The sequence below is a fragment of the Ochotona princeps genome, chromosome 2, assembly GCF_030435755.1.
Source record: "Ochotona princeps isolate mOchPri1 chromosome 2, mOchPri1.hap1, whole genome shotgun sequence".
In the NCBI taxonomy this organism is placed as follows: domain Eukaryota; kingdom Metazoa; phylum Chordata; class Mammalia; order Lagomorpha; family Ochotonidae; genus Ochotona; species Ochotona princeps.
This window is the reverse complement of record NC_080833.1, coordinates 76,573,489-76,590,488: the sequence shown is the minus strand read 5'-3', so window position 1 is coordinate 76,590,488 and position 17,000 is coordinate 76,573,489.

Sequence of the window (17,000 nt, the reverse complement as noted above, 5' to 3'; positions counted from 1 at the left end):
TCTCCTACATGGGTGCAAGGTCCCAGTGCTTTGGGTTGTTCTCTACTGCTTTCCTAGGCCACAAGCAGGGAGCTGGATGGGAAGCAGGACCCCTGGGATTAAAACCGGTGCCCACATGCAATCTTGGCAAGTGCAAGGTGAGGACTTTAGCCACTAGGCTACTGTGCTGGGCCCTTCATTTTGAATTTCAAATGCTCTGGCATATATCAAAAGCCCAATAATTGCTGAACCAATTGTAACAAAACTACTGCCTAGGATATATCAACTACTCATTTTTCAATGCTACAAATTAGATATTACTTTTATTTTAAAGATAGAATACAGACCAGAAACTTTCGCCTTACTTGTGGTATAATACCTAAGTTTCAAAACTTAATGTCTCTGACTCCAAAATCCTTCTACTGTTTGAAGCTCTTTCAGCTGTATTTTTTCAAATAGCCGTATCATTGTAGTAATGTGCGAATTCTAATTAAATCCTAATAATAACCCTATGAAAAGTGACCATGCTCTCCTTTCACAGCTGGAGAAACAAAACTTCAGACAGGTTAAGTAACTTTCCTAAAATTCACAGCAATATCATATCCATGTCTGTACATCTAATTTCCAGCTCCAGCTAATTAAAATGGGATTCAAGAGTAATGTATCCAAAGCATGGCAAGAGGCTTGAGGTCTCTTAGCATCTACAGAAAGCACTAGAGTCAGTGAGGAAGATGTCCTGTTCCATGCCCTCACTGAGTAAGACAAAGGCTGTGCACCTCCTGCCCGGGACAGCTGCCCTCCTTCTGGATATGTCTCCTATCCCTATTCCCTTGAAGGCATTCAGGGCCCTTTGCTCAGAGTATGTCTTCAGATGTCTACCTCCTTCTTCCCCACCTTCTCCCCTAAAAGTCAGTAACAACAGCTGAAGTCATCAAGCCAAAACTCAAAGTCTAAAGCTGTTGTGCCTTTGCAACCCATCTTTCTGGGAAAAGAAAAAAAATTGTTTCACAAAAATTCAGAGGTCCAGGGCCCGGCGATATAGCATGGTGGTTAAGGTCATTGCCTTTCACGCACCAGGATCCCATATGGGCACCAGTTCTAATCTCGGCAGCCCAGCTTCCCATCCAGCTCCCTGCTTGTGGCCTGGGAAAGCAGTCGAAGACAGCCCAAAGCCTTGGAACCCGGCACCCGCGTGGGAGACCCGGAAGAGCTCCTGGTTCCGGCTTCGAATTGGCTCAGTTCCAGCCATTGCAGCCACTTGGGGAGTGAACCATCGACAAAAGATCTCCCTCTCTGACTCTTCCTCTCTGTATATCTGCCTTTCCAATAAAAATAAATAAATCTTTAAAAACAATTCAGAGGTCCAAAGAAATTCATGCTTACGGTTTTTGGAAATTAAAATTTAAAAAACCCCTGAGATGTTGGGGTGGGGGATAATCATTTAGACTGAAGATGTGTTTTGTCCTGGGAAGAGCGATAGTGGAGAGTTGAAAACTCTGGAACTGTGTCTCAGTTCTACTTCTGGGCAGTTTTTTCCTCATCTTCAGGGAGTGGACAGATATCACCCCTGTTCCACAAACCTCATGAAGATTCAGTGAGTGTGCTTTATTACTTATTACCGTTGTTGCTGGCCATCCCTCCAGAATGTTTTGGATTACGAGTTATCTGTGTAAGAGAATGTTAAATCTGAAAGCAGATCCTGTTTTTTCTTTGTTTTTGTTTTATTGGAAAGTCAGATATACAGAGAGGAGGAGGAGAGAGAGGAAGATCTTCCCTCTGCTGATTCACTCCCCAAGTGGTTGCAATGGCTGGAGCTGAGCCAATGCAAAGTCAAGAGTCAGGAGCTTCTTCCAGGTCTCCCACGCCAATACGTGATTCCTCTACTGCTTTCCCAGGCCACAAGTAAGGAGCTGGCTGCGAAGCAGGGCTGCTGGGATTAGAACTAGCAACCACATGGGGTCCCAGTATGTGCAAGGACCGGACTCTGGCCACTAGGCTACTGCACTAGGCCAAATCAGATTTTTTACAAATTCTTCCTTTAGCCTCATACATTAACAGAATTTTGCCATTATCAGTATTCTTTTCACTCCTGTGTTTGTATTACATGTATTTCACAGCATGTGGTTAAAAAAATAATCTTCCCTGTCTGTATCTTTTTGGTTTTCTCTTGCATTAACCTCCATTAGAAAATACTAGAAGTTAAGGATGAACAGAAAATACAAAGTTCATGAAATTAGGACTTGGGTTACCGTTTGGGCACTGAAATCTTGCTTTATTGATACATACAGAAAATTCCTGGGATATTGACAGCTGTCCTCTAGTTCTTGAACATCACAAGATTGCTTGCGATCCTCTGACCTTTTGATCAACTGCTCGTCTATCATGTAACATCTTCTGCTAAGTGAAGAGCAGGGTATCCTTAAGAGTAGTTATCCATTATTAATGTGTATTAATAATGCATTGCATTACTCTTTCACTAGAGTGCTGGCTTTTGGATACAGTCAAGTTTTATAAATTGTTGTCAATTTGAATAGGGCAATTTGAATAGGCATTCCATTTTTCAAAAAATCATTGCAATCTAGGCCAGTTTACCCCATATGTCCTGGTCAGTTGCCAAGGGAAGAGACACTTTAGTGCAGAGTTGAGGATTTTTGTTTTCATTCCAATTCTACTGCACCGTTCTTCCTGAAACATTGCCCATTGTTTTCTGGAACATCTACTGTGGCTTTGCTTGTGGTTCAGTTAGGCAAGGTGATTCTTCCTCCACGTCCAGGGATGGACACATGGTCCACGCCCAGCCAATCAGTGTGCTCCTGTGACCCAAGCATAGTCAATCCAGAACTAACTCCAAAAATTTTTTCCTGAGCTTGCCCCCTCAACTGAGAGGGGTGTGTGTGTGTGTGTGTGTGTGTGTGTGTGTGCGCATGTAGAGAGAGAGAGAGAGAGAGAGAGAGAGACCTATGTTAGCGGGGTGGTGAAGAGGGTGAATGAGGAGCCCGATTCTTGCTTTAAAACATTGTGGAGGACTTCAGTGCATGCTAGCCAATGCAGTAAGCACTTTATGTGAATCATCTCACTTAACTTTCAAATAACTTCATGATACAAATTGCATTATTATCCACATTCAATATAATAAACAGCATACCCAATTCAGTAACTAGGAAGTGAGAAAGTTAGAATTTGAATCTATGTCTGCCCTTCCCTAGTTCTTATGTCTACATAAATGGGTTACTCACTAATTTAACTGACAGCTTAAAAATGGCTCCCCAAATCCTCTTAATGGGTGCTTATCAAATTCCATCTATGCTAATTAGAAAAGAAAAATAAATTGTCACATTACTCTTGTAATTGAAATATTCTGAACATCAATGTGATCCCACAGGGAATGAGAAGTAACTCTAACATTTGTCAGCTCTATGTGCTTATAGGCCATTTCCACCTTGTCTGTAGTTCATTATATGGATGATGTCCCACCAACCCATCAAAATTCCAGTGATCTTGAGTATGCTTTCCAAATGGCTCAGAGTAACCTCCAAGCCTTGGAAAAGACTCAGCGTGTTATTCCCTTTTATTTTTTGGAGTCTGAGGTGCTCGTGTTTACTGTGCACCCAATGCCCCTCACATTATGATTTCCCCCAAAACAAAGCACTTTAAATAAGTTAATAATTCAATTAGGTCATTTAAATTGGAATCACCCTTGGCTAAAATTGAGTCCCCAACAACTAATCCCACTCTTTGCTTGCTTGCTTTAGCAGTGATTCCAATCCCACCTCCTCTAGGGAGCATACAGAGGAAGCTGAATATACCCTAGCCCTGATCAGTCAGGTATTTTTAGATAAAATATGCAGATTGAGGGTTGTTGGCTTCCTACTTCTGTGGAATTAAGGCTGCAGTGACTTTTCCATGGTCAAAGAAAACTTAGCACTAGAGATTTCCCTTGTCTTCATCAGTCGGAACTTTTGGAAGCATGGAATTGGAAAAGAGTGGTGGATAATTTCTCATGACATGAATGAACCTATGAAATATGTATTTCTGTTCTTCCCATCTTGCATCAACTCATTTGGTATTTCAGTTTGTATAATAGTTAAAACTCCTGGCAGAGCTGAGGCAGTAATTGCAAACAGCTGTAAAGTATTACTCATCTTGCTGATCAAAATGACTTCCCGCTAAATAAACCATGAAAAAAGCTTTTCCACCCACAGCGAAGTGAAGTGTAAATGATATATAGACTCTACCATGAAGAGATCAACAGATTGCATTTTCCCTCAACTATGGTTTTAAATAGCTACAGTCACTTTCAAAAATGGCTTAGAAATTCAACCATGTTCAGGAAAAAGAACTTTTGTGATAGAATGAATGTCACAGAAAGGATTCCAGCAGGTTTTTGAGATTACAAAGCTTTGGGGAGCACTGTCTTGCTTTCAGTGTGGCTTTACTCATGCTGATTTTGGACTCTTTTTTACCTTTCTTAGAAATTGTATCTAAAGAATATTAGCTCAAGGGCCCAGCAGTATGGTCTAGTGGCTAAAGTCCTCACCTTGAACACCCCGGGATCCCATATGGATGCCGGTTCTAATCCCGGCAGCTCCACTTCCCATCCAGCTCCCTGCTTGTGGACTGGGCAAGCAGTTGAGGACGTCCCGATGCTTTGGGACCCTGCACCCATGTGGGAGACCTGGAGGAAGCTCCTGGTTCCCGGCTTCAGATCGGCGTAGCACTGGCTGTTGCGGCTCACTTGGGGAGTGAATCATCGGATGGAAGATCTTCCCCTCTGTCTCTCCTCCTCTCTGTATATCTGACTTTGTAATAATAAAAAAAAAGAATATTAGCTCAAGTTATATGTCTCAGTCCTCTTGTCATGCCCTGAAGGTCCAAGGAAATACATTTGTGGCAGCATTGACAGTGTTGAGGCCACAGCAGAGAGTAATACACTCCCAGAGTTTCCATCCTTTGACAAAAGGACGATTTAGTGCTGGAGTCACAGAGCTGATCTTTGCTTTTACTGCAGCTATAAAGATACTTCAAGAAGTTCGTGAGAAATGGGATTTAAAAATAAGTATTTTGGTACAAAAAGGAATTTAGGATCCATGTATGTTTTTTCATAATATACATTGTCCATGAACTTTATGCAGACTCCTTGTATCTGCTCTAACTTCACTAAGAGTTCCTGTGAGCCTCTGAAACAAGGAAATTTAGTATACTCCAGTCATCAAATTATGGAATTTAATTCTTTTTCCTCCATGCGCAGACATGATCTTTATTTTTTGTCTATCTTCTTTGCTCAAATTGAGGTTCGCATACAAATTACCACTGAACTAGTCTTTCCAGTCTTGCTCTTTAAGGATTTTAAGCTCTACTATCATAAATACACTCCAAGCTCATTACCCACTGCTTGCTCTAGCCCCATCCCCAGCAGTCTCTTCCCTCTTGTCTTTGTATCTCTCTACATTCAGTTTGACTCTATCTCAAAAGCATGATGTATTTATATGATGGATTAGTCATAACGGTAGAAAGGAATGAATGAGATCTGTATATGTCAATGGGAACACCACTCAAACAACAATATTGAATGAAAAAGACATCACTGTCCTTTATACTGTATCACTCATACAAATGTTCACACAAAATGCTGCGGTTTAATATCAGTCTTGTAAAGTCTAGATAACTAAGTGTCTAAAATATCCTCACATCTTTACCACTCTTCTGCATGTGACCAAAACATCACCTGTGGGATCCCCCTCCCTTGGGTCACACAATCCTGTAAACAATTCCCACATGAGAAACTACATCATAATCCCAATGAGAATGATGGTCTCACGAGGTGAATCATGTGAACAATTGTGCAAGTATGTGTATGAAGACAATTTATTCACAAACCCCATTCATTCTCTTATTAGTGATAATAATTCATGACATCCTTTCTGCCGGAGTCCAGCTCCAGCCGAGAGTTCGGAGCTCAGGAAGGGTGTGTGGAGTCGGCGATAAAGAAAGACACAGACACTGACACTTGGTGCGTTCTCACACCAGCCCAAGAAAATGCTGTCCTTTTTATTTACTCAAAACTTCACAAGCTTCTGCACAAGCAACTATTTGTTCTATTTTTTTACTTCAAGACTAAGGGGGCATGTACAGACATTCGGTCATTCCGTCTGCACTTCAGGGCTAAGCAGGTGTCCCCAGAGATAATTCTTTAAAACACTGTATTCATATTCTTCAAAGCAAGCCATTATTCATTCTTTAACAGTAGCCATGGAGCGGCAGCCAGGACTCCAAGGCCAAAGCACATGCGATTACCTGCTAATCAGTAGTACATTCCTACCACATTTCTATTTCCACAATTTGCTTATTATTCAATGGGAAAACAATTTACAAGGGAAAAAATATAATCTAAAAACAAAAATTACAAATATTAAATCCCTCTACAACTATAGACCCTGAAACCCCATAAATAAAGCAATAATCAAAAACATTTTTCTTTAATAAAAGCATCCTTAATTCCTCTAGCTAAAAATTATAAAAGCAGCTAAAACAGCTACATTTTCTATGCTCCAAAAAATTGCAAAAACAGGCTAGCCTATAAGATAACAATAACTATACTTATTGCCATAGCAATTTCAGCTCTCACTCCCATCACTTGCATTCCCGTGGGTCCACTGGGTGCTACCTGACTGGCCAGGCCCTGGAAAGGAGGCAGATCCGCCTCACCTGTGACCTCCTGTCTTCCTGCTGCCTCCTGGCCTTGAACCAGTCATTATTTTAGGGCAGGGCACTTGTGCAGTACTCCCAACACTTTCTTTTGTTGAGACAAAATTATTTTTCACTTTGTGATTGAGACACTGGTCATGGGCCAGAACTTTCCAATATCTGCTGTTGCTGTGCTTTTGAGAGGTACTTTATGTAGGCAGTTCGGGAACACTGATAGGGCAAAGGTCCTTTCCTCTCCATACAGCCAAAGCCAAAGAGGCACGAAGAAATCAGAGAAAGAGACACCACAGCTGCCCACCTGTGAGGTAGACCTCCTTCCTGAGCTTGGAAGGTGCCTTGAGGCCAGGATATGGCAGGAAGAGCATGCAGCTGGAAGTGAAAAAGCAAAGTCCTGGCTACAGCTCTGCCAGTTTGTCTACCAGTGACCTCTCTTGTTTGTAACTGAGCCAGACCACTCCTCGGCCTTTTGCTAAGATCAAGTGTTGTAACTGAGTAGGAATCCGCATCAAAATTTCTTCCTAACTCTCATTCTCAGATGCCAATGGCATCTTTAGAATCATCTATATAATTAGGAAGTGGGGTGGTATTGCAAAACGAAAATGCATGGCTCCTTGGTGGATCAGCTCAGCTTCAGCTGTTGCTGCCATTTGGGTAGTGAACCAGTGTATGGAAGATCTCTCTGTATCTCCTTCTCTCTATAAATCTGCTTTTCCAATAAAAATAAATAAACCTTTAAAAAAAATAAGAATTTCAACATGGTGATGGCAGAGCATTAAATTAAGTGCAGAATCCTTCTGAGTTAAAGGCCTTCTGCAACTCAGCATTTCAAAGCTAAGTCAAATGTCAGCTTTCTATCAAGGGGCTGTTTTGTCATTTAAAGCTCAGGAGGCAGGTCTTCCAGGTCAAAAGCTGGAAGGCAGTCAGTCATAGCCAGAGACAATACAAGAGGACATGAGCCCGGCAAAGGCCCTGCACCAAGTCCTGTGAGGAAGGGAAGAGTCATCCAGAGGCTCAGCACAAAACAGTCCTCTTCCCAGGTCTCCTCTTCAGGTCTTAACCATGGTAAGCAAAGACTGGCCCAATTTCAGTCTTAAAAGGCCGTAAATCTACTTTGAAACCTGGTCGAAGTCAGAGGGTGGCAAGTGACTCACCACTTTACTCTTCCACAACTTTCTCTCAGAGTGCTCAGTTTTATCAGGAAGCCTAGCACACTGCTGTGCTGATTGTCTGGAAGTAGTAGTTGACTGCTTCTCCCCTCCTGCTGAAGCCATAGCATTTTAGGGTCAGCACTGAAGCAGCAGCAGCCCAGGCTTTGAACATGTTAGAACAGACAGAATTGCCCATGGCCCCAAAACACCACTCTTCTACCTTACTTGGTGCAAAGTACTTGGTCGCAGTATTCACAGAAGATGCTCTTAATACCATATACAGTCCCTAAATGTCATCAAGATTGTGGGTCAGGCAGGCCTCAGTGCATGAGGCTAGACAGGATATCCCTCAAGGCTTCACCTACTAGTCCAGTGCTTCCCACCAACCAGATGGATCAACTTGGGTGATTTCTGATTAGTGACAGAATACTAGCAGCAGAGTACTCAAATCCACATCCAATGCTTCCCATATTGAGGCCTTTGGTGTCAGGTGTCAGAATAAGAGTAGTGAAGAAAACACCTCTGGTGACTTCCCATAAGCTTAAGAGTGGAGTTTTCAAATCACTTCCATCACTATGTTTAAAGAAATTATGAAGCCTTAATTAAACAGAGTGCAGGGCTGAAAGTCGAAAGACTTGATGTCCAGTTCTTAGTTTCAATTCGTAGGCTGAACAATCACATAGAAGTCTCCTGACCTGCTGTGTTTCAGTTTTCACATTGAAATGTGGGAATAAAATACCTGTCTGAGGAGAACACAATGACCATAGAATGACAGACATAATAGCAAAATTTAAAAAAAATAATTTACAACTATTGGGTCTAACCTTGACTTTCAAAGATATCATAAGCCAGCCTCATGGGTCTAATAAAGTAAGTCATTATGCTAATAATAATACTTTTGTTAAAAGTTTAATAATAAACTTTTGTTATTCAACTCTACCCACAGCTCCAATCCCTTAGGAGTGTCCCTTATGAGTATCTGTAGAATTTAGCAAAGGAAACCTACTCAAACTAGCACACATCATATCAACATTTGGAGGGAAAAAGAGATTTAAGAGATTTACCCCACCAATCCCTTAGTAATTTTCATGCTCATTATCAGTAAGCTGTGTTTTTCTTGTGAAAGAGCTATTTGGGCGTGCAGTGACTTGAGATCATTAAAAATGCATTTACATTTTGTGGAACCATGAGTGCCCTCAGCATTTCAGGACCTGGCATTGTATTTGTGCATGGTTCTTTTCCCCAGCCAGTGAATATTAAACTATTTAACCTATATTCAGGCAGCAGCTTCTTCAGTCACTGGGACTTGATTCAGTAATGTCAAGAAGTCAAAAGGGGTTTGCCAACAGAGAAACCCATTGCTATGCTTCACAGCGCCCCCATCTGCAAGAGACTTGACTTTTCTTTTTTTTTTTTTTTTTTCACTGCTTGAAGATTTCATTAGAATTTCCCCCATTTGAACAGGAATTGGAAACACTGCAAAGTAATTTGGCAAAGAGATACCTTTAACATGTTTCCCAGATGACAACACAGAAAAGGGACATGGCAAATCGCCAGCTTTCTAAAAAGAAGCAGAAAACTTCACCAGACCCATTGTCACAGAATTATACCTGAATCTCACCTGGAAAGAGGAGTGTCCAGACATGGGAAATGCAAAAAGACATATTTTACACCGGAAATGCAGGGAAATCTATTCATCCACTTTGCAAATCTAGCCAGTCATCCAACATGGCTGACATGAGAACTGTAGAGCAAGGTGGACTGGCCTGACAGCATGCCACTATCTTTCTACACCTCTTATGCGGGCAGGTACACATAAGTAATTGAACAAAATAAGTTATAACCCAACACAGTCTGCATGACACCAGACAGGCAGAATCATCTGTGATCAGGTATGCCAAGAGGGCAGTAAAAACCAGAGTGTTTAAAAGCCTGATCTTACTATCGTTCTAATTTTCAAAGTCAGGAAAGATGCATTTCCTAGGAGACTGGACGCTGCTTAGAAGGGCATTTGGGCTAGGCAATAAAATAATATGAAAATACCAAAAAGTAAAAATAAGAAAGAGAAAGAGATGTGTGGCTTCATCACAAGACTCCTGTGGTATCTCAAGGCACCATGCTTCATGAACCCCAAAGAAAGCAAAAACCCCAACTAGTGTTATAAATCCTGGTCAGCTGAATTATTTCACATGTTGCAGCCTGACTTAAGTTATTCATCGCAGAGCCTGGCAGCTCCCTGATGCATCCTTCCATGTCACTGAACTGGGTAAAAATAATAAATTGGCCATTGTGAGACACTCTGAGTTTCGTGGGGTTGAACAGAGCATGTTTTATATTCTTCTCTTGGAACTGCCTCTCGTTGGTAGTAAATGGCTGCCAGCACTGCTGTTTCTCAATAGACAAGTCCTAGAAGTAAAGATGATTCAATTTTCATTCACTCTTAGGTCTCCTGCTACCCATGAGCTTCCTCGACACAGACAAGGCTGTGCCTGTCTTCCCAGCCTGAAGCCTGCAGGAGTACTTGCAGGGTTTGCCCCTTGCCAGGAAATGCCCTGCGCCAGCCTGAAAACCCTCTCGCGTGGCATAGGCCACCCCAGTGAGCACAGGTTGTCTAGTGGTCTTTTTAACTGGTCTTCCTCCAAGATCAAAGGCACCAAGATGCTGATTCAGCAGCACATCCTGAAAGATAGTCAGACTTGGTTTCAGTCTTTATAAGTTTCCATTAAATAGAAAATATAATGCTGCAATGCTCTTAGACTGGAGTTAAATGTCTACCCTTGCATCACTGGGATAGCAAGTGTAATTTCCATCTGTTCTTTAGAAAACAACATGGCAAGTTAGTAAAGATGATAAAATAGTTCATACTTTTTGGAACCAATCGCCTCACTTATGATATTTGTTCTTAGTGATGTTAATTTGCATAACAGCATGGGACTTATTAAGCAAATCTTGATTCAGATGGTTTTGTAGGACAATGTGCTGCTGATACAGGAGGAAAGCTTACAGAACAGAATACATTCTGTGATTGCAGTCATGAAGTACAACATTGCCACAGGGACAAAGAGGATAAATGTACAAGTGTGGTGTTTTAGGGGTAATGCAGTATGTGTATTTTCTCCACATTCAAATTTTCCCTCAATATTGTTTTATATCTCTCCTTCCAAAAATAATCTTAAAAAAGGGTACAAGATATGCTTTTCTCACGTCTGACATTCTGCAACTGTCTGACTCAATCTGCTCTAGTGTTTTGGAAAAAAACGAAAATGAAAGTTCCTTTCTTGTTTTTGTTTTTTTGTTGTTGTTTTGTTTTTTTTTAATGGTCAGACACCAGTTTTTCATTAGTGTCTTTATTTTGTCTTATATCATTTTCACAGTTGGTACCTTTGCTATGCATAAATTGCCTTCTATCATTTTCACAATTTTTTACATCATAAGCAAAGGCTAAGAAATATGGTTTGGAATTTCTATGGTCCTTCTCTTCCAGTATCTTTTTCTGTTTATTTGAAAGGCAGAGTGACAGAGAAGAGATTTTAAGGGAGGGATAGAGGGAGGGAGGACTGGAGAGAGAGAGAATCTGCTGTCTGCTGGTTCACTTCCCGAAAGGCTACATTGGCCAGAGCCAGGCCAGGCTGAATCCAATAGCCAAGAAATGTGTCTGAGTTTCCCACATGGGTGGCATGATTGGGCCGTCATTTTCTACCTTCCCTGTCAAATTAGCAGGAATGCTGGGTCAGAAGCAGCAGCCTCGACTCAGACCACTAAGTACTCTAGTATTGGATGCTGCCATCTCAAGCTGTGGCTTAATACACTACACAATCCCTGACTCCTGTCTTGGGATTCTTAAGTGAATCCTTTTGGAGTCCTTATCTTCCATTTACAAATGGAGATAGAATGCAGGAGCTGAGATTGTAACAAGCTAGCTACCAGATTTCAAAGTGCAACATATAACAATCGTTCAAGACACTCAATCAAATTCTATCATTGTACAAAATAAAATGTAAGGCACATCACTGAAAATAGCAAATATTGTGGGTGGCAGTGACACTGGTATTTGGAAAGATGAATAAATGCAATTAAGAAACCATGCAAAAAAGTAAACATGCCATGTAGCCTACAAAAGGCCAGCCACATTGTGTTTATTTTAATATTGTTTAACGGTAACACCTAATAAAGAGAGCATCATGATTGTGTGAACTAAATTTTCAGTCCTAATGAATGCTACAAACTTAACCTCCCAAGTTTAAATAGGCTACAACGTCTTGGGAAAAATGCAAGAAAAATTATTTGATAAAGGTGATGCTTTTTCACACCTGAAAATAATGTTTTTCTTCCAGCCTATCTTGATCAACAGCCGGCAGCAACACATTGCAGAAATAATCTCAAGACCTTGTGGCATGTACTTGTCACTACATGCATAACTTACTATGGACAGAGGATCACGGAGATTTTGAACATAATTTCCCACACAACAGGAGATTAAATAGACCACATTGGAAGAAGGCAAGAAGAAGCTAGGTCTCTGGAGTACCAAAAAGTAAACTTCAGCCAGTTCTGGAAGCAGATTAACAGCAGGCAATATACTCTCAGACAGGCTACTTTCTCAATAGCTTCTGCTTTGAAGAACTCTAGGGAAAGTGTGAGTTGCTAGGCAAGAAAAGGGCAGCCCTGGGATGATCTATAGCGGAAGAAAATCAGTGTCTCTTCATTTAGGCCTTTGCCTTTTCCATTCCCCTGTGTCCCACTTTCTTGGGGTGCCCACTGTCCCAGACTACCTTACCCACTACCCCAACACCTGTAGTGAGATGTTAAGTTATTGCCCTGCTTCTCCCTGGATATATAAATATTGAGATCTCTGTATGTGTTGTGTTTCTGAATACAGGAATAATAGTGAACAGAAAGGAAAGACACTAGAGTACAAAACAAATTTTCCAGTGTTCTGACAACCAATCTTTACAGTATCCATATAGCAAGATCAAGTTTCTTGTGTGTACACTGAGCTGGGGTTAGTGTCTTTCCCTGTGAAAACATGGTGAAGTTCCCTGTGAAACCCAAGAAGTTGTGAAGACTGAGTTTGTTCATTGAAAACTCTACAGCAATGCCTGACAGGGTGATATGCAATATGTGTTCATTGCTGTCCCTGTAATTATCTGATGTGCCGGCCTTTATGAAACAGTCATGTGATGCTAGACAACACACATGGCGTCAGCACTCTAGCAGTGACTGAAGCTTCTGCTTGTGCTTCTACTATTCCATTTCAGAGCACCAGTTTATGTCTAAGCTGTTCTGTTTCTGATCCACCTCCCCTGCTCATGTGCCTGGGAAATCTGGGCCAACACTGGCTATTGTGGCCATTTGGCAAATGACTTACTAGGCAGAAGCATCTGTCTCTCTATCTTTGTTTCTGTCTTTGTCTCTGTCTAAAATGTTTCGGACTGGTTTGCACTTAGAGCAACAAAGTGGTTAAAAGCAAAAGTTTTAGGGACCAGCACTGTAGCATAGTAGATTGAGCCTCTGCTTGCTTGTACAGACACCAGTTTGGGTTCCGGCTGCTTCACTTCCAACCCAGCTCCCCGCTGGTGGCCTGGGAAAGCAGTGGAAGGTGAGCAAGTGCATGACCCCCTGCATCTATGTGGGAGACCAGAAAGAAGCTTCCAGCTACCAACTCTCAGCTCCTCACTCCTGGCTTTGAATCAGCCCAGCTCTGGCCATTGCAGGCCATTTGGGGAGTAAATAAGCAGATAGAATATCTCTCTCTTTGTCTCTTTCTCCTTATCTGTAACTCTTTCAAATAAAAAAAATCTTAAAGAAAAAGCAACAATTTAAAGATAATTATCTGTTAGCACGACATGACTATTGTGTGACACAGGATGATATATATACACATATACATACATATGCAAACATAGATACAATATTTTTTGAAAGGCAGATTTACAAAGAGAAGGAGAGACAGAGGGAAAGATTGTCTGCCTGCTAGTTTATTCCCCAAGTGGCCACAGTGGCCCAGAGCTGAGCTGATATGAAACCAAGAGCTAGGGACTTTTTCCAGGTCTCCCACATAAGTGCAGGGTCTCAATGCATTGGGCCATTCTCTACCAATTTCCTAGGCTATAAGGGGAGAGCTGTATGGAATGTAGAACAGCCAGGACATGAACCAGCACCCATATGGGATCCCAGTACATCAAGCTGAGGATTTAGCCACTGACCCATCACACTGGGCCCATATTTCTAATCTGAAATATTTCTCATATTTCTAATCTGAAAAATGGGGAAACAATATACCATGCAGAATTTCTACAATGATGAAGCCAGCTAGGAAAACACTGGACAATGTATGGAATAGACACCCAATCAGTAGTAAAAAAAAAAGTTCATTTTGCCAAATTTCATCTTCAAAAACTTATTATCAAGAAGTGACTATGTGAGAATATAAGGGCTCTCAAAATACGTAAACCAGCTTATGGGAAACAGAATGAAAAGCTACTATTTCTGGGAGAAAACTGCTTTGAAATCCATGTATATTAAAAGTGTTTGAAAAGTTCATAGAGTATCTACTGATAAGACACAATATATTTCTGTGACTTAACTTTGTAATTTGTCTAAATAGTATTCTTGTTCTACTTAAAACATTTTTTTACTGACAAAGGAATAGCTTGATACAGACTTCTAAAATATTTGTTTCTGTGTTCCTGTTTGTACCACCTGATCAGTTTAATAAAACTGATGTGACAAATAAAAGTGTCTCATTTCTTAAAGTGGTAACCAAAGTAATAAATCATTGAACACTTTTAAAAAGTTCATAGAAATGCACATTATGAGAAAACTATGTATGCATTAAAAAAATTTCTTCGCACCAGAATATGCTTAACTTGAATTCCATTTTCCCACAAGTTTTTTGAAGTACTTGTGTAAAAATAACCTCCAAAATGTGACCTATTTGAAAAATTAGCTATTAGGATGACCCAGTATCTGAACTGCAGAACATGTTATAGATGCAGGACCCGATTGGACTGCCAACACCCAGATCAGAACTATGCCAACTGGCCCTTCAGTCTTTGACTAATAAGAACTCGTCAACATTTCAATTCTTCAGAAAAGACTAGTCTGAAAGAAACCAAAAGAGGCTGAATTTTATCAGTGTAACCACTTTCTTATACAAATCCTTAAATAAATCACTTATCTTCCCAAGAGGATTGAGTGGGTTTATGATGAGAGGCTGGAAGCTCCTCTTCCCTGGTATTCCCTGATGAGAAAGCAGTGCACATGCCATCCCCTTTGTGGGTACTTGCAGACTACAGAACTTTCTACCAGACTTGTCCTTGTCTGACACATCAGTGTGTTTCTATGTCTGTATGTTCTACATAGAAAAACTAGGTGAAAATGTCCCCTGTAGTTACCTGATATTCACATTAGAATTACGAAGATCGTGTCCTTGCCTTGTGATACTTTGTCTTAAGGATGGCCACTATCAATCCCTTCCCATTCTCTATATGCACATATTTCCTGTACCTAGAGGTCTGAATTTGGTCCTGCCTGTGACTGCTTTGACTGGTTTGGTCAGATACAGCAAAAGTCATGTTGCATGAACTCCAAAGCTAGCCCATAGGAGTCCTTACAACTAATGTCTGGTCTTGGGAGAAGCTAACATCTTCTCAGGTTCCAAGCTGCCCTGAAACCCCCATGCTGTGAGGAAGCCCACACAGTCATCTGAACAGAGAGATGACTGGCCAGCTCCAGCTGTTTCAGTCGTCCCACCGGAGGCCCACCAAGGGCATGAAGAACCCATGTTAGATGTCCAGCTAAGTTGGTTCTTCAGGTGACTTCGGCCCTAACTACACAACTGTGACAGATCCCAAGCGAAATCACCCCACTGAGCCCAACCCACCCACAGAACCATGGGAGACAGAGTCAAGAAGAGCGATTTGTAGTGACTACACCTTAGTGTACCTGTTATACAGCAGTAGATGTCCGAACACTCTCTATATTGAAGATTGCTTACTTTTGGGGATTTACTGACGTTGCTTTGCAATCTCGTTTGAATAGTACATGAGCAACTGAGACTAATTCTTATTTAAAGCATTTTATAAAATCAAAGATTCATGATGCTTGGCATTTGTTTGGGGGTTAGCTGGTCAAAATAGCCATATTTTCCCTTGCATAAAGGATTGATCCATTTAAAATTGTATTTTTGTATTTGAAAGGCACAATAATAGAGTGGTGCAACCTCAAATGGCTGCAGCAATCATGGCTGGGCCAAGCAGAAGGCAGGGACTTAGCATTCCATTGGACATTCCAATGGAGTGGCAGGGGGCCAAGAACTGGAGGCATCTTTTGCTTCTTTCCCAAGCACATTAGCAGGAAGTTGGATTTGAAGTAGAGAAACCAGGTTGCATATCAGCCCTTATGTGAGATGTGTGTGTGATTTAGGAAGCAGCTTAATCTACTATGCTACAGTGCAGCCGCAAAGGACTGGCCCTTAATCTTAAATTAAAATGCTTTACAAATGAGATTAGGTTTCTTATACTGTGTTAAAAGTCGCATTTCTTGGCCCCGGCGTGGTGCCTAGTGACTGAAGTCATCACTCTGAAAGCTCCGGGATCCTTTATAGACGCCAGTTCTAATCCCGGCAGCCCTGCTTATCATCCAGCTCCCTGCTTGTAGCCTGGGAAAGCAGTTGAGGACATCCCAAAGCCTTGGGACCCTGCACCCATGTGAGAGATCCAGGGGAGCTCCTGGCTCCTGGCTTCGGATCGGCACAGCACAGGCCATTGCAGTCACATGCAGTCACTTGGGGAGTGAATCAGCGGATGGAAGATCTTCCTCCTCTCTCTCTCCTCCTATGTATATCTGACTTTTCAATAAAAATAATTTTTAAAATGTTGTATTTCTCAAATAATGAATTGGTAACAGGGAGAATGAATATTTACCATGGAACTAATTTTTATCATTTGTTATCAATTAATGATGCAATTGCTCCCTCACTATCATTAGATTAACAGCTTCAGGAAGTACATTCACATTTGCTTGATTTTATTAATTTGTGTAAACTCTTCTGTCATTCGTGGTTTCTAGAGGAAAGCAGAACTTGAAACCTAATTTTATGCGGAAAGTATTCTTCAAACCATATAGATGAATTAAACCAGTCATACAAATGGATCCATACTGAAA